Raw genomic sequence first — 27300 nt, 5'->3', positions numbered from 1 at the left:
GCTGCTGTAACTTTTTCAGCCCTGACAAACACCGTCACAGTGCAGTCAGTTAATATTCATAACTGACCTGAAAGTACAGAAAATAAACTCACAGCAGGTTTTTATTTAAGTTAGAAACAGTGAAACTAAGTTTTAATTGTCCATCACACCAACTGAAGTGTGTCACACACATTTTTTTGGTTTTGTTTTGTTTTCTGGTTTTCCGGTGCTGTTACCTACATGAACACGAACCAAAGTTGTTCATATCATGGTAAGTTCTGCTCTTTAATCTTAATCTTTAATCTGTTGCATTAAATAAAAACTATGTGAAAAAAAACCTGTTAGTCGCTGGACAGCAAGTGTTTCTTTATTAAACCAGCTGCGGTGTGAACAGCTCTCTTCAACACTCAGAATTTAGTAACAAACCTAAAGCCACATGATGAACAGACCAAGGACAAAAGACCTGCTCCCACAGTTTCTGTTCCCTGTTAGTCGATTTGTGTCATTTGGATTTTTGCTTGTTTGGTTTAAATAAGTGAACTGAAACTAAATTCTTGTTCAGACTGATTCAGATTGTATCTCTCACCCAATGACAACCAAACATTCACCATCACTAAATACAGGAGGAGATTATTGGTGCCATTTCATTTAGGATGTTTTGAGGATTAAACTTTTAATTCTGTTGAGTCTGTCTTTCCACAGGCCCCGCTAGTTTAGAGACTTATTCCTTATGAAGAGAACAAGACAGTCAGCGATCGATCGATTTTACTTGCACAAGGAAGGCCCCAGTCGGTGTCTCAGGAATGCACTTCGAATCCTACCACCAAATGACCCTGACTTAGGCCTCCGTTCGTTGCCTTTTATTGAAAACACTGTTGCAACACACACAATAGTTTACACAAGCACCTCCCACCGTAAAACCCCCCTTGGTTACAAAGACAAGACACTGTGTGTGTATGTGTGTGCATGTGTAAGCACGTGTGCGAGAATGTGTGTGTGTGTGTGTAGGTGTGTGTGTGTGTGTGTGTCTTCCTGATCACAACTCTTTTTAAGAACATCCTTGGTCATTAAGAGAGTAGTCTCCCCCACACCCAATATATGGTTCAATTCCTGTATTGGTTCACCATACACAACACAGTGAAGCCATAAAAGGGCAGGAAGCTTACCAAACATCAAACAAACCTTCAGATAGGATGTATCTACAATAAAACCCACGTCAGCCTCCCCCAGCACCAAATTGCCTGGAGAGGTGGTCAGACAAAGGAATGTCTTTGATCTTATAGTTTGAACTAAGACTTTAAAAATTTAAGAAACACACTGACAACATTCAACAATTTGACTTAACAATTTACTTCAATAATCTCTTTATGTTTTATATAGAGGTGGGTTCTGATTATCGATCGATTCTAGCTTGGATAACGTTGATTGATTAAAATCCTGAATCGATTTTAAATATAAATTTATTTTGCCCGAAATGCCAGAATCTCCGGTTAAACCTCACAAAATTTCAACAACCACCAAACAGCTAAAACAGTAAATAAGAGCAGGTACACGGGTTCTGCACAAAGACGTAAACACAAAGAGTGGACCCGCCAACGCATCAGAATCAGTGAGATTCTCACTCGATGGCACGGACACGGACATGCCGTTGTGGCTGAAAGCCGACAGCTCACTGATTCTGATGCGTTGGGTCCACTCTTTGTGTTTACCTCTTTTTTGCGCCACATTCTGAGCTGCAGGTTTTGTCTCTCTCCAAACAATATTGACTGAATCAGCAGCAAAAGAAGATCCAAACTATGCTTCACATTTGATAAATGTCATCATGAGTTCCCTCTTACTTTTGCTATTTTGTTTCCACCACGATAAAATCAAACTTTATGCAGAGCTCTCTCTCTCAGTTTCCCATCTAAAAATCTCTGTTTTCTGCATTATTCGCTTGCTTATTACCTACCAGTCACCGTTGTTCACAGCGCTGACGGCCACTGTTTTTTTTTTGTTTGTTTGTTTGCTTGTTTTTTACTTCCGACAAGAAAGCCTCATTTCTGCTGCTCAAAACTGAACACATTTAAACTGCAAATTAAAAATTTGCAGTTTAAAAATGCAAAATGCTCGGCTGTGTCTCTAATAAAACCTCTACTTTTGCTCTGGTTCCCTTTGAGCCACTGCAGAATATTTTTAAGGTTATCTGCTATGAAAAGCCAGGCCAGGAAAATCTCCTTCATGTTTTTCTGTGTTTTATCCTCAGTTACTTTAATAGGAAGGCATCTAAAATCAGTGATGATACCAGCCCTAGTTTTATATTCAGACATTTGTGACAAATCATTAATGACCAAACAGGCTTTGTATCTTTTTGTAACACGATCTATTAAACTAACTTTGATTTCAGTTTCAGTTACCCATGAGTGTTTTTACCAACCACAAACCTTTGCAACAAAAAAAAAGAACAGCATTGAAAAAACAGAATAATCAAATAGTCATTAGTTCCTGTTTTTAACTCGAGTTGTTTTTCATTGCACATCAGCTGATGAAAAGAATGACAAAATGACTCTGCTCAGTTTCACTTTCAAATCCCAGTTGCAGTAATGTGGGTGGAGCAGCTCAACAACAAGCTGCAGGTTGGTACCAGAGTCAAAGCTCCGTCCTACAGTCATTATGTTCTTGTACTGATCTGTGTCGTGTCTTTAAACTCGCTCTTCTGCTTTCAAGGTAAACAGCTTTTATTTAGAATCACTCTCAGTCACATTAGCAGCTCTGTAGATTATAGACTATCACAGCTGATCAACTACATTTGATTTACATGCTAGTAGATTTATTAAATTCACTGTGAACATTTCTTCTTTGCTGTTGGATGTTGTAGCTTAAAATGAGTGACTTCTTTCTTTTAAATTTAACGCCTTTACTGTGGTTTATTTTCAGTAAAAATCAAGTATGATCGTTTAATCAAAGTAAAAGTTCAGTCTAATCTAAAAACACAAGTTTTGTGTCTGTGTGTTGAGATTTAATGGACTTATTATGTCTCCAGGCTGACTGTGAAGAGGAGACAGAAACCACCCAAATCAAGATGTTTCACTCTTCAGACTGTGATTTTGCTCTCATCCATCCTCTGTGTGCATCATGGGCTTCTTACTCTGTTTCTCTGTGGATTTTTATCCTCTGTTTCGTTTTAGTCAAAGGTAAATAAATCTGTTTCTAACAAATTCTTCTTGAGTGTTAAATAATTAGCTTTAACTGATAATTACATTTTAAATGCTGAAATTAAACATTTTTTTTTTTCAAATTAAAAATGTTTCCAATGTGACTTTTTAATGCTCACATGTAATTTATAAATCGTCTATTTGTCTTTAATAAGCACCGAGGCGACAGCGTGTAAGATTCCAGAGTTTCCTGTGACCACAAGTACAGACTAATAAATTAATTCCCCTAGGTGTCTTTGGGACATATTCAAGACTATGAACTCCCTCAGCATGCACATAACAGCGGAAGTGAAAATCCTGATCAAACCATAAACAGTACTTCCTGTTTCCTCATTTTTCATGTTCACAGTGAAGAGTTTTGCTTTGTTTCTCCAGCAGGACAATCCTGAAACTGTTTCAGAGTCTCTGTGTTTCCAAACTGAGCTGATAAATGTTTAAAGTAACATCTGTGTTATTAGTTGATGTTGAGCTCCATCTGCAGGAGGGACACAGTTAAAATGTCATCAGTGTTCATTTATCATGTAGCAGATCTCAGTGGGAGTGGATGTTTGCTGTGGATGTTTACAGGCTGAAATCCTTCTAATGTGACATGTTTTCAGAGCTCACATGTAAATTACAACCATCCAGTTTCTTCTTCATGATTTCAAAGCCTCTCAGTGAATCAAGTTTTCTGTGAGCTGTTTAAATTGACTTTAGATTTTGGTGGATGGTCAAACTGTGGCTGCTTAACTGTGCTGACTGCAGAGATACTGAATAAGTCTGATCAACAGATTCATGATGAAAGTCATGGAAACAAAATCATCATCACAGTTATCTTGGTCAGCACTGAGATCACCTTCATCTCAGAGGAAACTGATCTCAGAACAATGAGACACAATAATTGTTTTATTTAGTTGATCTTGTTTTAATAAGTAACTAATAATGAACTCTATTAATGTCACGGCCTTAATAAAGGCGTCCTGCAGCACAGCTCTCTGATGGTTTCATTATTTTCTTTATGCTGAGGAAAAATCATTGTTTCCATGTTTGTCACAGCAGAACTTCATCAGATTATTGTTGTTGTTGATTTTGTAGTTTGTAGATGTGTGTTTGATCTTTTTGAACAAATCAACCAACAAAGCAGTGATTATTGACAGTGTTGTCTCTGCCTCACTGTGAAAGGAGTTCTGATGTTGTATAAAGTTGTGAGTGTGTCTGCTCCTCTCTGTCTCCTCAACAGGATCATTTGTAGTGGATGTGACACAGAGCTCCTATCAGGCAGAGGAGAACCACGACATCACACTGGAGTGGACGTTCACCACCAAACCAGACACGTCCATTTCACCACTGACAATCCTCTGTAGCCTGAAAATTGGTCAAAAAGACTCAACTCTGTATCATCTTTATAATGGTGTCGAGTTCTCAGAAGTTCAGGATGAAAAGTTTTCAGGACGAGTCCAGAGTGACAAAGACGCCCTCAGAGAAGGACGAATCAGACTCCAGCTGTCCAGACTCAGGACTGAGGACTCGGGTCTGTACCTGTGTGAGGTGGACGCAGGGTATGGCCGCGGTTACAACAGCTGCAGAGTCACCGTCTCTGGTAAGACAACTCATTTATACACATGTGATCACTGTGAGCTGTTAAAGTAGATCAAGGTTGGATCCAAAAAAATGAAAAGATCAATTGTAAATCTAACATTTAGTTTTTGGAAGAAACAAAAATAAGTTTTTTTTCTATTTTATTTTGCTTTAGAATCAAAGTCCAGGAAAACAGTAACAACTCAGCAACCTGGAAACGTCCAACCACCAGATCTGAATAAAGAAACTGAATTTACAGGTAAAAACAAAACACTTACAAAACTACTAAGTTAATTTATTCACTCATACAGTACAGATAAAACAGGTGATCTGTGCCTAAATTCAGAGCTGCATCATCTTTAAAAATACATCAAACAGATTAAAATCCATCCATAAACACACCCTGGGCTTCTGATTATCACAAATGTGTAAATGAAGTCTGACCATTCAGACTAAAACAGTTTTTTCCCCAATGCCAAGTCCTTTCTTTAAAACATGCTCTTTTCATCGTTAACACTGAATTATGTTTTTAATGTTGATGTAACTGTGTAATTTCTTTCTTTTTTTTTAGTGTGGGGAGTAATTACTATTACTTTATATATCTGCTGCTTGCTGATCCAGTGTGTAGGAGTGTTCTTTCTGAATTCTCTAATACGAGTAAGTCTGTCAGAGACTTATTTTATATTTACAGCACTTATAGAAAAATATATCAGTTTCTGACAGTATGTGTGATCTTAGTCATATTTTAAAATTTTTTTAATCACATTCATATTAAGTATAAGTCAGTGAATCTTTGAATTGTCTTTTAATTTTAAATAGATTGAAACTTCCTCACACACGACCAGTGAGTTCTTGATGAAGATTTCGGTAGGAAGACCTTCTCGTTCAGTTTCATGGCCGGCAACAACAGCTGGAAGCTGCAGATCTCATCACGCACAGACCAAGTGAGCGGGCACAGATGGTGATCATAGCCTTGAAAGAGGGGCTGTTCAGTGTGCATTTGTTCTTAATAAAGATGCAAGAAGTAACTTAAGGATATTTTTGACTCCGTCCTGTTTTTCCTTCGAGTTCAGTGCTGTTGATGCTGCAATTCTCATGAACACAAAAAATTGAGAAAAAAATTGACTTCATGGCTTCAGTCTGATATTGATCTATTTCAGCTCATCAAAGTCAAAAGTCAAAGTGAGCTTTATTGTCAAAGATCATATGTACAGTCATATACAGGAATTTGAAATTGCAATGCTCCCATGGCCCTCAGTGTACACTAAAAATATAAAGATAAAAAAAGGAAAAAAAAATGGAAGTCTTATGTACAACACAATACAGTACTATACAATTATTTAAACAGCAGTGTCCAACATAATCATAGTGATTGTGGACAAGTTCGTGTGCAAGTCGAGGTGGAGCAGTCAGTGAAAAGGCAATGGTGGCACAAATGGTGGAGTTTTTATGTTTGGGGGTTTGGGGGTTCAGAGGGAAGAGGTGAATGCAGGTCTGGAGTTCATGTGTGTGTGAGCAGAGAGTGAATTCAGCATCCTGACGGCCTGATGGACGAAGCTGTCTCTCAGTCTGCTGGTTCTGGCTTGGAGGCTCTTCAGTATCCTTCCTGATGGCAGCAAACTGTAGAAGCTGTTGGATGGATGAGTGGAGTCACCTGTAATGCAGAGGACTTTCCAGATGAGGCGGGTGCAGTAGATCTCCTGGAGGGAGGGAAGAGAAGTGCCCACGATCCTCTCCGCTGCTCTCACCACCCATTGTAACCTTTTCCGGCAGGACCCAGTGCAGGAGCCATACCACACAGTGATGCAGCTGGTGAGGATACTCTCAATAGTGCCTCTGTAGAAGGTGCTCATAATAGGGGTTGAGGCTCTTGCTCTCCTCAGTTTGCAGAGGAAGTAGAGTGGCTGTTGGGCTTTACTGACCAGTGATGCTGAGTTTTTTGACCAGGAGAGATCTTCTGAAATGTGAACACCCAGAAACTTGGTGCCGCTTACCCTCTCCACAGCAGCACTGTTGATGGTTAGTGGGGTGTGCAGGGTGTGAGTTCTCCTGAAGTCTATGATGAGACTCTTGGTGGCGCTGTCATTTGGTGTTCGCTCGCTTTGTGGTAGAGTATCACTTCCTGTTCCTGCTCAAACACAGTGGCCGTTTCTCAATTCTCAAGTACGCGAGTACGTACTCGCGTTCTCGGTGAGTACATACTCGCCGAGAACGCACGGGAGTACGTACCCGCCGAGAACGCGAGCACGGACTCGCGATATGTACAATTGGAACACCAGCGTACATGATGATGTCACAGGTCCGGAGTTTCTACTGCCGTCCCCTCTTAATTTAACTGTGAGTAACATGTTATGAAGCTTAACTTTAATCACAGCCAAACCGGTTTACTCAGGAACAAATAAAACACTGAAATAAACCAAACATTAACATTTAGAAGTGATCTAAGTGACTTATATATCATTTTTAACCTCAATAGTGAAACCTCTATTAATAAAAATAGTGTACATGTACATACGTGTACATACCTTAATAAAAACAAGCAGGTGAGATGTTAGAACGCTTTTATTTTTATTTTAGTGGACACTCAATACTATAGACAGCTGCTGGGGTTTCTTTAACCTGAGTAGTGAGAAGACCGTGAGCGGGGGGGGGGGGGGGGGGGGGGTTGAAAACGATGTGCCGGGAGTCCGCTGTTGAGTTTTGGACGAAATGCATTCTGGGATATTTAGCTGTACCAGGTCCACACCGATGCATGCTCGATAAAACGGGCGGAGCGAGAACACATCCGGGACTTTTTCGCGTTCTCGGCTTGAAGCGTACTTCGAATTGGAACAGTACTTGGTCTCCGACTGATGACGTATCACGAGTACACAAGAACGCAAGTACGCACAAGTACGCATATTGAGAAACGCCCAGTGGTGTTTCTGAGTAGCTTATCTGCTTAGCAATTTAATTAAAAACTTTTAGATACTGTTAAGGTTCAAAAATATAGGGAAGTAAACACAGGCGGAATGCAAGTAACCACACTGGTCCAGAAGATGAATTCAAGCGTTGATTTTAATGAAAAGCACACGCGTGGGAGTCACACCCTGCAGAATATCAAAGGTGTGTCTCTCTGACAATGAACAGACCAACGGTTTTTATAGGGTCGGGTGAATACATCACCCCTTCATGCACTAAGCAGATACAATACTTGCATACGTAAAATCAAAACCACAGACCCCCAGTTAACCTTTCGACACATTTTAAAAGAACATTAGCTCCCATCTTCATCCAGGTGCAGGGCCCGCAACCACCGCCCCAACATAGCTGTTAGACATCCTGTAGCTTCATCAAACCATCACGTACACCCACAGAAAAACCACAACCCTAGCGAACATACTTAACCTTTCCCCTACCAAAATAAACCCACTAATATCTCTGTGCGCGTGTGGGTGCGTGTATGTCTGTGCATGTGTTCCTTTCACCTCGCACCTTATTTGACCTTTCTGCTTATGTAACCAGGCTGAGGCCCTCCTGTGTATAATAATCTTAACTTGTATGTAAAATGTATGAAAATGTATTAAACAAATGTTTCAATCTAATACCACTACTTAAAACTTAATAAAAGGTATACATAGATAAAATAATAAAAAACAGAATACAAATGTATTGTAAGCATGTGCAATCCTTCAATAACTCATGTCATCCTCACAATAGATTGAAACCCTCAAGAGACGACTTCTTGAGTCACAACTCCTTTAAAGACACAAAACGCAATGTGTGTAAACTAATCATAGGTGCACTTACAATAACAAATCCCCACTTAACTATGCTGACACCTGTAAATAAAGTAAATTAAGTAAATAAAAATTAACCTGAAATTAATGCAAACTTTAAGGTAATACCAATAAATGCATCAATGCAAATGCTTGTTACTTGATTATGGTGCAATAGCAATAACAAAATAATGAAACTGGAAATAGTAAAATATACTGATAAAAATGAAAGTAAATGAAAAATAAAAATAAATGAAAAATAACCCCTCAATTCCTCACAATACATTCCTTTTTCATAGTATAATCTTCAAGTGCTTCATTTGAAGCACCCTTTCTGTGTGCTCACTACCTAATTTATAGCCAAAGTATTCACTCACTGTCTCTGTACTATTTCGCTAGCTTAGCTTAGCTCGTAGCCCCTCCTGCACTTTCCTGCTCATTGTGTCAGATGTTTAGCTACTCCTCGGCCTCCTTTAGCAGTAATGATACCTGTAACAAATGTAGCATATTTGCAGCTCTGGAGGCCAGGATTACTGAATTGGAGACTCGGCTTCACACCCTTCGTTCACCCGTAGCTAGCCAGGCCCTGTAGCTGGTGCAGCCGAAGATAGCGCAGGCCCCGCTAGCTGTTCCCCGGCAGACCCCAAGCAGCTGGGGAAAGAGGGCAGCTGGGTGACGGTGAGGAGGAAGCATAGTCTTAAACAGAAGCCCCAGGTACACCACCAACCTGTTCATGTGTCTAACCGTTTTTCCCCGCTCGGCGACACACCCGCCGGGGGTCAAACTCTGGTAATTGGTGATTCTGTTCTCAGACATGTGAAGCTAGAGACACCGGCAACCATAGTCAATTGTCTTCCAGGGGCCAGAGCAGGCGACATTGAAGGAAATTTAAAACTGCTGGCTAAGGGTAAACGTAAATACAGTAAGATCATAATTCACGTAGGCAGTAATGACACCCAGTTACGCCAATCGGAGGTCACTAAAATCAATATTGAATCGGTGTGCAACTTTGCCAAAACAATGTCGGACTCTGTAGTTTTCTCTGGTCCACTCCCCAATCAGACCAGGAGTGACATGTTTAGCCGCATGTTCTCCTTAAATTGCTGTCTGTCTGAGTGGTGTCCCAAAAACGATGTGGGCTTCACAGATAATTGGCAAACCAGGTAGCGGTTTTAGATACGGGCGACACGGGCGGTTGCCCGGGGCGGCATCACGGGTATCGGCAAAAAAAATAAATAAATAAAATTGCTCGTACTCATGCTGCCCCGACATCAGCCAGCACATATCGGGAATGTCGTAGGCACCGATCGGTTTTCTATCGCCTATTTGCTGGGAGTAAGGGCGCCCTCTGTTTGCGAGGTGCGTCTGCTGCTTGCGGCACAGGGAGGAGAGGGCGGGGCGGCGGGGGATTCTCTGGCTGGCTGGAGCAGCATCTAATAACCAACTCGCAAAATAAAACAAAAAAAAAAACAAACCAACAAACACGAGAACACCAGCCTTATAATTTGCACCGATGTTTTTTCAAAATTCTATACGCAAAAAGTGAGCGCGAGAGCCCTCGGTGCACCTGCTCGCTGCTGAAGTCAAAGTAAACTTTATTGTCACCTCCGCTACATACACTCCAGTATATAGAGAGACGAGACGACGAGGCTCCAGTTACAGCAGTGCAAGTAAACGAACAATAAATATTTAAGAGTAAAAAAATAAATATACACTTTAGGACTCGGGGTAAAGGGATCAATAACAATTTAAAATGTATGTTTTATATTTTGTTGATTTAAAGTCTCACACACAACCCATTTTTAAAGTTAAAAAAAAAAGAGAAAAGAAGAGGAGTGTAGCGACTTCCACAGTCGCTAGAGGCCGGGGATTGAGCCTGCCTATTTGCCTGACGCGCTGTCAACTTTACGCAATAATGCGAGAGGTGGAATTGCTTGTTTGTTTATTAACCCTTTAAGACCTACCATAGAACCAAGTCCGCCAGAGCTTATATTATATTTTTACGTTGTAGTGCCATTTTTGGGAGCATTCAAGTTGCTATACATCAATACAACCATTATAGCCCATATTTTAATAATATGTATGCATTAAGTGCATAGTAATTACATAAATTGCCAAAAAGTGCAATAAACTACAAAAAAATTGAAAATCGTTTTTGTTTTTTTAACATATATTTCTAGTTAGAGAAATTTAAGAGGCTTATCCCTCAAAACTGTAAATACAAAAAAGTTGCGCAAAATAGTTTCCCACCACAGGAAATTTATTTTGAGTGTCTTCATAGTTTTATTTTTGAAATACACCAATTTTTATATACTGCAGGAAAAACGAAAATAAATATTATAGTGCAAATCTGCAAAAAAGCAGCATATGCATCAAAATAAACTATTTCCAGCAGTGCAATATGAGTCCAAAGCATCCCAGAAACGACACAGAAAGTCATAAAGTCAAAGATAACTTTTAAAAACACCAGTACAGACTCATGAGGCCCTGATGGTAAAAAACTACATTTCCGCGAAAATGACGTCATTTCCAGTTTCGGGCAGGTAATGGCGGACATGCGAAAGTTCGGGCTGACGTCTATTCCAACCTAGGAAGTTATGAACAGCTGATCGGATCGGCAAAGGGTGTTTCTGGAATATTATGTTTTTGTTGCTGCAAGCGCTTTTTATGCAGTTTTTGCAAAGCTATATGTGGAAGGAAACTGTGACCTAGGACAAGCTGATGGCATGAGATGTAAGTACAACTCCTCCGGTTTCATATGCAAAAAGAATTATTGCGCTAGCTCACGTGGTTGCAGTGCTACCGGGATTTAAAAATAGTTAGGCAAAACAGAGCGTTGTCACGATCCTGGGTCTTATGACCCAGTGTTTTGAGTTTTAGTTCTTTTGATGTTTATAGTGTATGTTTAAGCTTATTAGGTTTCCTATGTTCATTTGTTATTAGATTCCCCTTGTGTCTTCCAACCCCTGTGAAGTCTCCCTTGCCCTTCATGTGTGTCATGCCTGTGAGTCCTATGTTGTCAAGTTCATGTAGTCATGTCTACGTTTCATTATGTTCCCTCTTTTATTTTCTAAGAGGTTCTGTGTTTTGTTTTACTCTTTTCCCTGTGGCGTTATGTCCATGTTGTGTCTACTGTGCCTTTTTGTCCCACGTTTCAGGTCCCTATGTTCTGTCTCTTCAGTTGCTGTTAAGTTTGCATGTCTAGAGTTCAGTCAGTGTTTCCTGTTTTACTTTGAAGGTCCGTGTCTCATGTGAGTGATTCTAGTTTTGCTTCCCTTGTCTCGTCCAGCCTGATTACTCCCAGCTGTTTCTCCATGTGTTCCCACTTCCCTCATTATCCTCCTGTGTGTATTTAGTCCGTGTGCTTTCAGTCAGTCCTTGTCAGGTCGTCTGCTCATCCACATCTCAACTTCAGGTATCCATGTTCATGTTTAAGGTTTTTCATGTTTAGTTTTAGTTCACCCAGTTTAGGTTATTGTTTAGTTTCACCAATGCCCTTTTGTTTGTACCTTTTTGCTAGCCACAATAAACGGCTTGTTTTTTGTTAAATCCACGTCACGTTCAGTTTTTGGTCTGCGTTTGAGTCCTCTTTTGCAACACATACAGTCTGCCCCAGCCAGACTGTGACAAGCGTGCCCGCTCCGACCGGTTTTAAAGGGTTAAAGTGCTTGAAAAGTTTACAGAGCAATGTGATCGGCTCGCGATTTAAACTCTTAAAACATCACAGGCTCTAATGTAACAAGGGGAAACTCGTTGTGCTGCGGTCAACAAAAACTACGGCTACCCAGCCCTCCTCTCTGTCAAAATCAAACCAGTGAAAGACAGACTGACAACGCCCTCTTAATGTCACCGCTACCACCCACGTGACTCCCGTTACACATCACCATAGCAACCAAACAAATGAAAACCCAGTGATCATTAACATTCAATACATTTAATTATGGCTCCTACAAGGAGAAACGAGCAAAAGATACAGGTAAGCAGATGTGTCATCGGATAATGGCAGGTCATGTATCCTAAAACATTAAGAATCAGAATACTTTATTAATCCCTAAGGGAATTATGTGGGTTACAGTTCCTCCAAGAAGAAATGGTAAAAATAGTAACAGTAACAGACTAAACTCCAAACAATATATACAATAATATCATATTAATTGGTCATTGTCAATTGTTGATTTGTCCTGTTCTCATTGTATGACGAATTATGATGGCTGTTTGCTAGCCGTTTGCATGCATACTCTCTCTCTTTTCATATGTGTGTGTGTGGGGGGGGGTGTTCACCCAGGGCGCCAAACGGGCTAGGACCGCCACTGGGCAAGCAGCTCTCATTTAGAAATATGGACCAATTTACTAAATCCCCCAAAATATGACTATCCAGAGTTGGGACCAGGAAGCAGAGTTGCAGTCTTACACGCCTCTCTGCAGCTTCTCTCCTCCCCCCAAAAACCCATCTCCATTGAGACTGTGTCAGCTCCCAAACAGACAAAAAACAAACTAAAAACCAGCAATAAACAATTTAAACATAAAAAAATCAAAAAGAAAGAACAATACAGTATCCACATCTGAACCAAAGAGTAAAACAGTGAAATGTGGATTATTAAATATTAGGTCTCTCTCCTCCAAGTCTCTGTTAGTACATGACTTAATAATTGATCAACAAATCGATTTACTCTGCCTTACAGAAACCTGGTTGCAGCAGGATGATTATGTTAGTTTAAATGAATCAACACCCCTGAGTCATTCTAACTACCAGAAACCTCGAAGCACAGGCCGAGGGGGCGGTGTGGCAGCAATTTTTCACCCCAGCCTATTAATTAACGAAAGACCAAGACAGACTTTTAATTCATTTGAAAGCCTGATGCTTAGCCTCGTCCACCCCAGCTGTAAAACTCAGAAACCAGTCTTACTTGTTATCATCTATCGTCCACCTGGGCCTTACACAGAGTTTCTCTCTGATTTCTCAGACTTTTTATCTGATTTAGTGCTCAGCTCAGATAAAATAATTATTGTGGGTGATTTTAACATCCATGTAGATGCTAAAAATGACAGCCTCAACATGGCATTTAACCTGTTATTAGACTCAATTGGCTTCTCTCAAAATGTAAAAGAACCCACCCACCACTTTAATCACACTCTAGATCTTGTTTTAACATATGGCATAGAAACTGAACATTTAACAGTGTTTCCTGAAAACCCTCTGCTGTCTGATCATTTCGTGATAACATTTACATTTACAATAATTGATTACACAGCAGTGGAGAGTAGACTTTATCAAAGTAGATGTCTTTCTGAAAGTGCTGTAACTAAGTTTAAGATTATAATACACCCACTGTTATCATCTTCAATGCCCTGTACCAACATAGAGCAGAGCAGCTATCTGAACGCTACTCCAACAGAGGTCGATTATCTTGTTAATAATTTTACCTCCTCACTACGTACGACTCTGGATACTGTAGCTCCTGTGAAAACTAAGGCCTCAAATCAGAAGTACCTGACTCCGTGGTATAATTCTCAAACACGTAGCCTAAAGCAGATAACTCGTAAGCTGGAGAGGAAATGACGTGTCACAAATTTAGAGGATCATCATTTAGCCTGGAGAAATAGTTTGCTGCTTTATAAGAAAGCCCTCCGCAAAGCCAGAACATCTTACTATTCGTCACTGATTGAAGAAAATAAGAACAACCCCAGGTTTCTCTTCAGCACTGTAGCCAGGCTGACAAAAAGTCAGAGCTCTACTGAGCCAACCATCCCTTTAACGTTAACTAGTAATGACTTCATGAACTTCTTCACGAATAAAATTTTTATCATTAGAGGAAAAATTACCAATAATCATCCCACAGATGTAATATTATCTACAGCTACTTTTAGTACAATCGATGTTAAGTTAGACTCTTTTTCTCTAATTGATCTTTCTGAGTTAACTTCAATAATTACTTCCTCCAAACCATCAACGTGTCTTTTAGACCCCATTCCTACAAAACTGCTCAAAGAAGTCCTGCCATTAATTAATTCTTCAATCTTAAATATGATCAACCTATCTCTAATAATCGGCTATGTACCACAGGCCTTCAAGCTGGCTGTAGTTAAACCTTTACTTAAAAAGCCATCTCTAGACCCAGCAGTCTTAGCTAATTATAGGCCAATCTCCAACCTTCCTTTCATATCAAAAATCCTTGAAAGAGTAGTTGTCAAACAGCTAACAGATCATCTGCAGAGGAATGGCTTATTTGAAGAGTTTCAGTCAGGTTTCAGAGCTCATCACAGCACAGAAGCAGCTTTAGTGAAGGTTACAAATGATCTTCTTATGGCCTCTGACAGTGGACTCATCTCTGTGCTTGTCCTGCTAGACCTTAGTGCAGCGTTCGATACTGTTGACCATAATATCCTATTAGAGCAATTAGAACATGCTGTAGGTATTACAGGTACTGCACTGCAATGGTTTGTATCATATCTATCTAATAGACTCCAATTTGTACATGTAAATGGAGAGTCCTCTTCACACACTAAGGTCAGTTATGGAGTTCCACAGGGTTCAGTGCTAGGACCAATTCTATTTACATTATACATGCTTCACTTAGGCAGCATCATTAGAAGAAATAGCATATATTTTCACTGCTATGCAGATGACACCCAGCTCTATCTATCCATGAAACCAGGTAACACACACCAATTAGTTAAACTGCAGGAATGTCTTAAAGACATAAAGACCTGGATGGCCGCTAACTTTCTGCTTCTTAATTCAGATAAAACTGAGGTTATTGTACTCGGCCCTGAAAATCTTAGAAATATGGTATCTAACCAGATTCTTACTCTGGATGGCATTACCTTGGCCTCCAGTAATGCTGTGAGGAACCTTGGAGTCATTTTTGACCAGGACATGTCCTTCAACGCACATATTAAACAAATATGTAAGACTGCTTTCTTCCATTTGTGCAACATCTCTAAAATTAGAAATATCCTGTCTCAGAGTGACGCTGAAAAACTAGTTCATGCATTTATTACTTCCAGGCTGGACTACTGTAATTCATTATTATCAGGATGTCCTAAAAACTCGCTAAAAAGTCTTCAGCTAATCCAAAATGCTGCAGCAAGACTCCAGACAGGGACTAGAAAGAGAGCATATTTCTCCTGTTTTGGCTTCCCTTCATTGGCTTCCTGTTAAATCCAGAATTGAATTCAAAATCCTGCTCCTCACATACAAGGTCTTAAATAATCAGGCCCCATCTTATCTTAATGACCTTGTAGTACCATATCACCCTATTAGAGCACTTCGCTCTCGCTCTGCAGGCTTACTTGTTGTTCCTAGAGTATTTAAAAGTAGAATGGGAGGGAGAGCCTTCAGTTTTCAGGCCCCTCTTCTGTGGAACCAGCTTCCAGTTTGGATTCGGGAGACAGACACTATCTCTACTTTCAAGATTAGGCTTAAAACTTTCCTTTTTGCTAAAGCATATAGTTAGGGCTGGACCAGGTGACCCTGAATCCTCCCTTAGTTATGCTGCAATAGACTTAGGCTGCCGGGGGATTCCCATGATGCATTGAGTTTTTCCTTTCCAGTCACCTTTCTCACTCACTATGTGTTAATAGACCTCTCTGCATCGAATCATATCTGTTATTAATCTCTGTCTCTCTTCCACAGCATGTCTTTCATCCTGTTTTCCTTCTCTCACCCCAACCGGTCGCAGCAGATGGCCGCCCCTCCCTGAGCCTGGTTCTGCCGGAGGTTTCTTCCTGTTAAAAGGGAGTTTTTCCTTCCCACTGTCGCCAAGGTGCTTGCTCATAGGGGGTCATATGATTGTTGGGTTTTTCTCTGTATTTATTATTGTGCGATCTACTGTACAATATAAAGCGCCTTGAGGCGACTTTTGTTGTGATTTGGCGCTATATAAATTAAATTGAATTGAATCTCCTTAGTCTTCTCCGCATTCAGGGATGGGTTGTTATTGCTGCACCAGTCAGCCAGATGGTTCACTTCACTCCTGTAGTAGGTCTCATCGTTGTTGCTGATGTGACCTACCACGGTTGCGTCATCTGCAAACTTGATGAAAAGGTTGGAGCTGTGTGATGGTGTGGAGTCACGGGTCAGCAGAGTGAACAGCAGGGGGCTCTGTATTCAGTGTTGTTGTGCTGGAGGGGTTGTATGGGCTCAAATTGTGGTCATAACTATTTTGTACTTGTAAATCAGGATTTGTATGTGTAAAAGGAATTTGTGTGTAACCAAAAAAAAAAAAAAAAAAAAAAGAAGCAGCTTTGTGTGTGGACTTACCCAAAAAAATGTGTGAAACTCTGCACTCAAGTTTCAAGTACGAAGTTTGACCCTATTTTTCTTCCTTTCATCCGATTGTTAAATTTGTGATTGACAGAACACTGGCCAATCTGGAAAGCTCTGAACTGTTCCAGTCTCACTGACTCACACCATCACACAGCATGTTTAATATGTTTCCTCTCACTCTGCTGCTGTGTTACGGTCAGCCTGTGTCATGTTTTTAGCCTCGTCGTGTTTTTATAGTTTATCATAGTGTTACAGCTATATGTCAGCTCTCCTCATCATTACTGATGTCAGGTTAAGTGAACTTGCTTCATATTATAGAGCTCAGGTTAATCATAAAGACATCTGCAGCTTCATCCTGGATGATATCATTTTATTTTTCACTAAATATGAAACATCATTTATCTTCTTCTAAGAGAAATGTTACATGTTATATTTTCAGAAAGTAAATTAGAGTAAGTATTTTAAAAATTTTAAACAAAAGATACTTTAATAAACACAATGTGTCATTTGCTGGACAGCGAGGCTTTCTAAAGTTTTCACCAATAACTTTGTTGAATCTCTGCTCACAAACACGATGGTCATATTTGCACATATGATTTGACTTTTTCACGACGGGGCAGGACGGACTCAAGCGCAGCCTGTGAATCACAAGTAACAGTTCTTTATTACACCACACAAAGTGTTCTATAAGTGCACACGCCACACTTAATCAGCCACACTCACTCGCAGGTTCTGGGAGAAGGGGTGAATCTATATACAAAGAGAAGATATTTAACACTAGGTAAGTACGAAGAAAAACTTAGAACAATGCAAACCAGGATTAGACTAGCGGGGTTTACTCAATAGTCCAGCGATGATATCCTCACAGCCACTGTCTGAAGTAGTGGCAAACAGACAGGGGGATGTTAAACTTAATTGTTACACCTGGTAGAGCAGCCACACTGATCATTTGATAACAGATGAAAGAATTTAGAAAGTTTTTAACTCTCAGTGATGCCACAGTGAACGTTGGACTTATGCACCTGCAGTGGAGTTTGGGTCCAGGCACGGCTAATGACGTCAGACTTAAAGACCAGATAGCCAACTGTTGTACTAGTTACAAAAGCCCACAGGCTTGTTATTAACAAGCAGAGGTGACGCAGGTCAATTTTACAAATCAATTTTTATTAGGAAAAACTAAAAGCATAGAGCTGTAAAATCAGAGAAGTTCTTAAGGTAGCAGGGCTGACAAGGCAAGACTGTTAAACACTTCATTAACAAACAATGATTAAAAAGACATCACGTGCCTAGCCCCACAACAAACGGCCGTACCTCCACTAAAGCCACAAAACAAAACAACCAACAAAACATAAAGAACATCAAACAAGTCGGTAAAAGAGATAAACGCAACAAGAACAAATACACCCTACGATACACTTCTTTATAACAGCATGATTAAAATATATCAATTCAGATTAAAAAAAAACCCATAAAAACAAGGAGCCAGTCAAGACCAGTCCATAAATGACTGTAAAATAACAAGGCTACAACAAGACAGCAGCACGATCCTGTAACAAAACAGAGGGAAGCAGTCGTCAGGGTCCACCCTACTATATGCCACATTATAACAAACGTGTAAGAGTTCCACTTACCACTCTCTAACGGGCAATGCCAAAAAGGAGAAGCTTTCCTGAAGAAATAAAACCACTCTACAGTGCTTAGCCTCCTAACGCTCTCATCTACCTTTGATGGGAAAAGAATGCCAAATGCCTCCCTGTGGTAGTGAAGCATAGCTGTTTCTTATAAGGCCTCTAATTATCAGCTGGGAAGGTGTGGATGTTAGTGCTGCATTTGCGGACATCACGTAAAAGCCTACCCAAAATCTACTTCACTACATATAGACTGGAAAGAGAGAAACTCTCTACCTTTGTAAGTATGTGAGCAGGAAAATAATCTCAGGTCTAAAATTCAAATGAGTGAAGATGACACATGTGTGACAAACTGCAGTTAGTAGTAGGGATTCAATGGGAGAGTAAACAGCCAAGAAGTCAGTCACACCTGAAAACCAGGATAAGTACAGAAAACAGAGACACACAGGGAAATCAAATGCAAATTTATTGCAAATAAAACAGAAAAGGAACGAGTGACATTTTCAAGTGTTCACTGTGGAAGTGGATATTTAGAAGAATTTAGAAGAAAAATATTTTCTATGTGAGACTTCACCACAGCAGCAGCAGCAAGCAGGCGCACCGAGGGCCCTAGCACTCATTTTTCGCATATATGTTTTTATTTTATTTTTTTTTTAAATTGGCAAAATCAACATAGAAACAGTTTTGGGAAGGTTACTTTTAAAATGTATTCCACTACAAATTACAGAATAAATGCCCCAAAATGTATTTTGTAACGTATTCCAAATAATTTGGATTACTTAATATATTATCATGCTTTTTACAACTACATGAATGTACTATTGCTGTGTGATTTATTACTATTACTGAAGGTTACTCGCTATACCAATAGCAACTAGATTTTTCAATCTTAATATAAATGAGTAACAGTTGGTGGACATTAGGTAAGGCTGCACTTCTTGCAGCGATCTCATATAGAAAACTATTCCACGCGTATATAAAACAGGTCTGCAGCTCCGAACCATAGTAAAGGGACCTCTGGCTAACACGTTGGGTTCCTTGTCGGGCTCGTAGCCGAAACTAGCTTTGCTTTGTGTTCTGGGTCAACTTTGCTTGCGAGAGACAGAGAGAGGCGTTGAAAGGCTGCTCCACTGGAACTTATTGTTTCGGAGGAAAACACGAACACAGTGTACAGTCGAGTCTTAATAGCTTACTTACAACTGGGCTCATCAGGCACTCTTCTTGGCTGCAGTGGTTATTATTATATTTACATGCTTCCAGCTCCCGTTTCTGCTCGGTGACAACTCATACTTTTCCACTCTCCTTTCTCTCCCTCCCTCGCTCACAGACACATAACGAGTATGGCAGTCCATTCTCGCTGCAGCACGGACTACACTGCCCATGAGGCTACATTCTTCAGGGCTATGGCTGTAACACTCTGCCTATTGCCTTCATATTAAATCATTTTTTGAACAGTAATTTTTTAAAATATTTCCTCACCTCATTATGAGACGCGAGATTGAGACACAGACATTTGAGCCTCTTAATGCATGTTTTGTTTGGATTTCCACCAGCGTGGAATTACCAAAAATAGAGAGGGCATAGCCTAACATATGAAACAGGAAAAGACTGTCGTGTAATCTCTTTATTTCAACAAAGTAACTGTATTCTGAATATCACCTTTTTAAACGGTAACTGTAACAGAATACAGTTACTCATATTTTGTATTTTAAATACGTAATGGCGGTACATGTATTCTGTTACTCCCCAACACTGCATACAAACAAAATGCACCATATCTTATACATTCAGAGAATAGAAATTTCTCACATATTAGCAACTTTTATACAAAAAAAAAGAAGAAGATATAAAGACAGGGTCATAAAAATTAACTCACTAAATCAAAATCTTCCAAAAAGGAAAAAACAAACAAACAGCCTTTTTCTTTTTATTTAAAGTCAGAGATTTATCCAACAAGTTTAGGTCGTTTTTCCAGTAAACTAGGGTTGGTTTGGTCTTTAAAAAAACAACATTTATGTATAAGTGGCTTGCACAAGATTAATAACACATTAACACCATAATTAGCTTTCTTTTGCTTCAGGAACACTCCAAACAATATCATATTTAAGGTAAATGGGGTAATTTGAATCCCACCGGATTGAAGCCAGGTATGAAAATCTAACCAAAAGATTTGTCCAAATCCTCCTCTTCTGTTTCACAAAATACACAGTTACCAGTCTCTATTTTAAATCTATCACCAAGGAGCCTATTTGTTGGGTAAATTCTATTTAAAATTTTAAATTGGACTTCTTTTGCTTTGGAAGGGATAGGGAAGGTGATATAATTAGTTATTATTCTTTCAATTTCTTCCTTTTGGAAATATTTTAATATGTAATTATGTCTAAGTAAATTTGGAAAATAAAGATTCCTTAATGAAGATTTTAAAAACTTATTGTTACATTTAACATCACAGAACTGAATATCATGAGCAGTATTAGTTTTCTTCTAACATCCAGAAGTCTGCATGTGTTTTTCTAGCAAGCCTTTGACAGTGAAATGTAACATGACCGAAACACCAACATCAAAAAAACAAACAAAACACTCACACAAATCATATTTTAATGTTATTTATTTTTATTTTAGTAAACTCTGAAAATTCTATCAGACAGATGGTGGAGAGTACAGTTTAACAACTATTAACAAATAGATGATTTAATATTTCTGGACAGGTTGGAGTCTTTCAGGATCCACAAACAGCATGGTTGTTCAAACTCTGCTCCTCTTGGTGGAAATGCACTCCGTCTTTCCCCCTTGCAAAAAAGATTTTTAATGTTAGTTTTAACTAACATTAAAAATATAAACACCAGCTAACAGATAATAGATAATAGAAACATGAATGGTTCAGTCTAACATGTGCTCAAGTGAGACAATGAACCCCTGTAATGATTGATCATTTTACATGTTTTATAGCTCCAGCAGACTGAAGAGTTCAAAGTTTGCTTGGTTTTATGCTGGTGCATATCTGAGTATCAGATGGTGCCACAGGTCAGACTCCAGCAGTTCTTTCAGGAATCAGCAGACAGAGGAAACAAACACCACAGACGCTGCTTTTCCAGTGCTTTGAAAAACATTTGTTTCAGGTAAGATTTATTTTTCCGTACTGACACAATCCTGGCTCAAAGGGAAGAGCAAAATAAGAAGACTAACATGACTGATATGAAACATAAATGTATTTAATAAATAAAATAATTTAAACTTGTCTTCACTCTTTAAGGTCTCACAGCAGGTTTTATTAGAAAGTCTGTTTCAGTGTTACAGAGAACGTGGTTATAGCATTTCTCCCAAGATCACATTCAGGGCTTTTCACTGATGTGTGTAGCTGCTGTCCAATGAGTTTTAGTGAGAAAACATCCACCACAAGTATCTGTATGAAGCCCGTGGAGGAAGTTAGTGAATGTTCTCCTGAGGTAGTTTGGATATCCAAGTAGCCACCAACTAGATACAGAGGTCTACTCTCTGGTATTTTAAAGGGTCACAAAGGCTACAGTACAAAAACATTGTTGTCTTGGTTTCTGTGACAGAGAAAATTGTAACAGGAAGCTTTTTTTGCTTTTTCATTTTCGCAGTAATCAGTAATGCTCTTCAGGGGATCAGTCTGATCGTCATACACACACCCTCAACCTCCTCTGCTGCCGTGCTGCTTCTAACTCTTCTTCTTCTATGCAGAGGTGAGTGTACAGATGTGTGATATAGTTACAGGTTGGAACATCTGTTTATGTTTGGGCAATGGGCTGGTACACACCTAATGTATAAAGTTTTTTTCCTTGTGGGAGCACAAAAGTGTACCAGTGTCATTTATTTATATATTGCTGTTCCTCTAATTCATCTTTGTGCTCATTTTGTTTCTCTTCTGTGATTTTTTAAATTTAAGCTTCTGCTGAATGTGTTTTAACAGATTAATCAGTTAAAGTGTCCACTTGGCCTCCAAATTCCCCTGATATCATCGAGCTAAGCAGCTGTGGGTCCTTGAAACTTTTAGGAATCAGAGCCTTTAAAATAGTAGACAAAGTATTTATTAATTGTTAAAGTCACTCTGATAACTATTTATTAACTTCTTTTTTGGTGTTATTGGCCATCAAAATGAAACAAAACCAGTCAGTAATACTGAAACTGTCATTTCTTAACTCTGATAACATTTATTACTTCTCGAGTTTTATTGTTTATCTTCATCCACACAGGTTGAGTTTTATAGATTTTTCTGCTCATAAAAACAAGACAATAAAACACACAAAGATCAATAATTCACTAAATGACTCTACTTTACTGGTGGTGTGTTAAACAGCACTGTGCTAAGCGTGATTTCTTATTTCTGTTCCCAAAACAAAAAAATAAAATAATGAAACATTTCCTGCAGTTTTGTTGCTGTGATCAGACGGATTTCTCTGTTTAGGACATGTTGGATCTTCAGCTGCTGTTTAAAAGTTCAGTTTTTGTGTAGTTTTCAAAACTTTACTTTCAAAGTAGAATCCTGACAGTGAAGGTCTGGAAAAAGTGGAAAACAGATCTTTATATGACAAAATCTAAACCATGAGATAATACAGGTGGCTAATGTGGATTTTGGATTTTTTTTTTTATTTATTTAGATTTTACAAGAACTAGTAAACAAAGAAACCTAAAATTTAATCTAAAAAAGAGAGAAGTGGAACAAGACGGCATAAGTGGGCAAAAGATGAAAATAGTGCCCTGTTGGAATGCTACTCCACAAGTAATTTGGCTACAAATTGAACAGCCTTGGTCAGCTGCTTGAAGAGGTACACCAGAGAGACAGAAAGCAGGAGAATAAACCAGCTGTTCTCTACGGAACCAACCAAGGTGTAATCTCAGTGGCAAGTGAACATAATGAGAACAGTACCACCAAGGCTACAGACAGCACAATACTGGAAGACCATATAGGAGAGGAACACAGCTCATAATGGCAGTGCTCCCTGAACAGGGTCCAGTAACCATCACGGTAACCACATTTGAGCAAAAAGTGTCATGTCCAAAATTATTCATACCTTTCAAAAATTGTCAGAGCCTCTTGGAAAATCCAAAGTTCTATATCATTCCAAATAGTCTTCAAGGACGTGGTCAGCTGTTCTGGCCAGGAGGATAGTGAGAGAGGTGAAAAAGAATCCAAGGGTCACCACCAAGACCATCCTGGTGAATCTGGGCTCTGCTGGTGGCAATGTCCCAAGGCAGACAGTCCAATGGACACAGCACACTGCTCGGGTTCACGGATGCAGACCAAGGAGGATACCACTTCTCCAGATAAGGCACATTTGCAAATGCTCATCTGGACTAAGAAGAAGAGTTCTGGTCTTCCGTGTTATGGTGAAATGAAAAAAAAAAAGGCCACAATGATGGTTCCTTCATTTGGCGTAAAAAAGGAGAAGCCTTCAACCCTGGGAACACCATCCCGAATGTCAAACCCAATGCTTTGGGGGTGTTTTTCAGCCAATGGACCAGGGAACCTAATTACAGTAAACATGACCATGAAAAAAGAGCAATACCCAACAACAACATCAGGCAGTCTGCAGAGAAACTTGGCTTTGGCCACCAGTGGCTTTAAGCACAACAACGAACCAAACACAGTAAATGTGGTGAAGAAATGGTTAGCAGAAAAATTGAATAATTGAATAATTATGGGCTTGACTGTAGTAGTGGTGGACAAGCAAAGGAAGACAGCCGTAGTGATAGATGAATGACAGCAACATCAGGAAGAAGGAACACGAGAAGCTTATCATTATTATTATTATTATTATTATTATTATTATTATTATTATTTCACCACTCAGACCTAATATTTATTATTACTGTCACATTTCTAGAAAATAAATATTTCATATAAGGGTTATACTGTTAACTCTATAAATAAAATACAGTTTACAGTCCTTTAAAATAGACATGAAGTAGGTTAAAACTTTTTTTTTTAATTTTCAGATGTAAGAATGTCTTTTTATGAGACAAGTGGGCTCTTTACACTTCAACCTGCAGCCTTCATTGCTGCTGTATTGCCTCAAATTCTTCTCTTCTGCACTGGTAAGTAAATAGATAAATATAAGCACAAAATTGCAACATGGAAGAAAATTTAATTTTCAGAAGTGATGAACATAGAATATGTACATAGACCTCTTTACACAGTAAAAGACAGGAAATGACTAAATACCTGCCATAATGGTTCCAGTGTAAATTAATTGCGTTGTTGTTGTGCTTTGTGTTATTTACTGAGTTTAAGTAAAGAACAGAATCTTTAAGAATTCGAGGTGTGTGCAGAAATCCATCCATGGCTGAAGTGCTTCAATCAGCCTTTCATCTGAATACCACAGCAGTAATTAAAAATCAGATTAATTTATTTGCAGGTTATTCTCAGGGTGGACATTGGCAGCAAATAGTGGGTCACGTTGGCAAAGATGTTGTTTTACCCTGCTTCTTGAAAACTCCCATGGACGCTTCACAACTGCAGTTCGAGTGGGCGAGAACTGACCTGACACCAGGATTCATATATGTGTGGGACAAAAATAAAGAAAATGTGGAGTTCAAACAGCCATCATATCTGGGAAGAACCTCACTGTCCTTTGATAAACTGAAGCATGGAGATGTCTCACTGACTCTCTCCAAAGTAGAGCTGCCTGATGCAGGACCGTACAGATGTTTTATTCCTCAACTTCCACAGCAGTCATTTGTTGACCTTGTTGTAGGTAAGTTGGCTTTAATATAGGTCATAAATTTAATTATGAATTCGGTTTCAAGGTCACACACATAATTTCAAATCCTGAATTTTTACAATTTTAGTTTCTTAGAGAACGATGTGGCATTCTGACATTTTGCCAGTATGAACATTTGATTCATGAAAATTTTTTCCCAAAATAATGGTATTAAATTTTGGGCAATTAATAATCTGAGGTTCATTCTTGTTTCTATCCCCTTCAGTCCCTCTAATAATAGCTTTGGGTGTTTAATATACAAATACAATAATGTAATAATCTTGAGCCACGTCTAGTTTGTTTATATGTTGCACAGAAATTTGAATTTTTTAATGGTTTATTAGAGCATGTGCAAACATAAATGGAAATACAGTTTATAATGCAAAAACAGCCTTATAATTATTCAAAGTTCTTCTTTGGACGATTCTGCATTTTTTTTCTGTATTCTGTCCAGATGATCCCACACGGCTTCAATGATGTTGAGGTTTTATAATCTGGAGAGACCTATCTGTGACTAATAGTGATTTATTGCACATTTTTTTGATTGAGCTGTACTTTCCATGCACTAGTGGTGTGTTTAGGATCATTGTAATGCTGAAAACTTAAGCTGTGTCCAATCAGATCATTTCCAGATGCTACTGCATGGTTGATCAAAATCTAATGACACTTTTCTGTATTCTGTATAATTCCATCAATTTTCCAACACCACTGGCTGAAATATACACACTTGTGTCTACAATCTTATTGTGTCTAAGATTTTTCTTGCTTGATTTTATGGACTGTTGATTTTCTTTTTTCAACATTTCAACAACACAGCAGGTGAAAGCAGAAACTTTACTTTCAGACAAACAGACCACTTCATCAGGCTTCCCACAGGGTTGTGTTTTATCTCTGTGGGTTTATTCAGTACACCAACTGAGTTATTGAATCTACTAAATCATGGAGAGAAAGCATACAGCCCAGTTCTTAAACATTTCTTAAACAGTGTGAGAGGGCAGAGCCTGTCCTCAACACTGCAAAGACTAAGACTAAGGTTAATCATCACAGCCCGCTTTCATTAATGGAGAGCCAATCCAGTCTGTGACTGAAGATAATATAGCATGGACTGTCTGCCTGAGCATCAAAGCACAACAAAAAATTAACTTTTTAAAGAAGCTTTAATCCTTCAGTCTGGACTCCAAAACAATCCCCATGCTCCACTGTGCTTATGTGTTCTAACTTTTTGATCAATTGTTGGTTTGGAAATGTGTCTGACCGTCATGGCTTGCATTCTGGTTGCAAAAAAGCAGACAAAGACAGTTTGGACCAAGTTTTCTTTACAGAAACAAGATTTAGCATCAGTGAAGAAGAGGAAACAGTGCAATCCCTGAACTTAATACTGGCACACAGGGAGGATCAGTGGAAAAAGGAGAAGTTAGCCTTTCTGTCATGTTTGGGTCAAATCTGTCTGATTTACAACTTAAAACACTTATAAATATTGTGTTTTACATCTGATTGCCTCAAGGCCTTATGGCATCCTCCACACTACGCACATGAACATATAAAAGTGATGATCACCTATTTCATTGAATTTTGAGTGTTTTAATCAACCTTGTTATATCTATGGTGTTCCTGGTCAAATGTGACCGCCATAGGAAATGAATAGGAATCCACTCCACTGCAATACAAATGAACATGAATCTGTCATGTTATCAGTTATGATGTCAGATGTCCATGTGACCGCAGACAGGAAACAAGATTTTAGCAAACAGCTGATGGAATGTTCTTCTTCTACTACTTTGTTGTTGTTGTTGTTTTGAAACAAAAAATATTCAAGCAACAATATTATCTACTTCTACTGTTTAATTATGTTTCCTTGCAGGAAAATCTCATCTGGTGTGTCCAGCTCAGGTTGTAGCCATGATGGGTGATGATGTTGTTCTTCCATGTCAGCTTAAACTTGCTGTTGATACTAACTCTCAGACTGTGAACTGGATCAAACCTGGTCTGGACCCAGATGTCGTCCACCTTCATAAAGATGGACGGCTGGTGTTTGAGAACCAAAACCCATCTTATCACTTTCGTACTCGAGTCTTTGTGGATGAATTGATCAAAGGGAACGTCTCACTCAAAATATTCAAAGTGAAACTCTCTGATGAAGGAACGTACAGATGCTCCATTCCCTGGATACCTGAAGAAGCTTCCATTGTT

At 39.1% G+C, this 27300-nt stretch overlaps 1 protein-coding gene and 2 long non-coding RNA genes across 3 annotated transcripts in view; all 3 read left to right on the top strand.

Moving 5' to 3' along the window:
- The window catches only part of LOC109203633 (tripartite motif-containing protein 16-like), a 536611-nt gene that overhangs the window by 106971 nt on the left and 402340 nt on the right, over window positions 1-27300 (top strand). The window lies entirely within an intron of this gene.
- Window positions 2583-27300, top strand: LOC109203503 (uncharacterized). The gene is made up of 3 exons (XR_003216209.1): window positions 2583-2685; window positions 3002-3152; window positions 26972-27300. It is a non-coding gene; the product is annotated as an uncharacterized LOC109203503 (long non-coding RNA).
- Window positions 21351-25067, top strand: LOC106097119 (uncharacterized). Its single transcript, XR_001223441.2, has 3 exons — window positions 21351-21504; window positions 21991-22092; window positions 24766-25067. It is a non-coding gene; the product is annotated as an uncharacterized LOC106097119 (long non-coding RNA).

Source organism: Oreochromis niloticus, linkage group LG3 (assembly GCF_001858045.2).
Source record: "Oreochromis niloticus isolate F11D_XX linkage group LG3, O_niloticus_UMD_NMBU, whole genome shotgun sequence".
Taxonomy (NCBI): domain Eukaryota; kingdom Metazoa; phylum Chordata; class Actinopteri; order Cichliformes; family Cichlidae; genus Oreochromis; species Oreochromis niloticus.
Note: the sequence above shows the minus strand (reverse complement) of the source record. Positions and strands in the feature narration are given on the sequence as shown.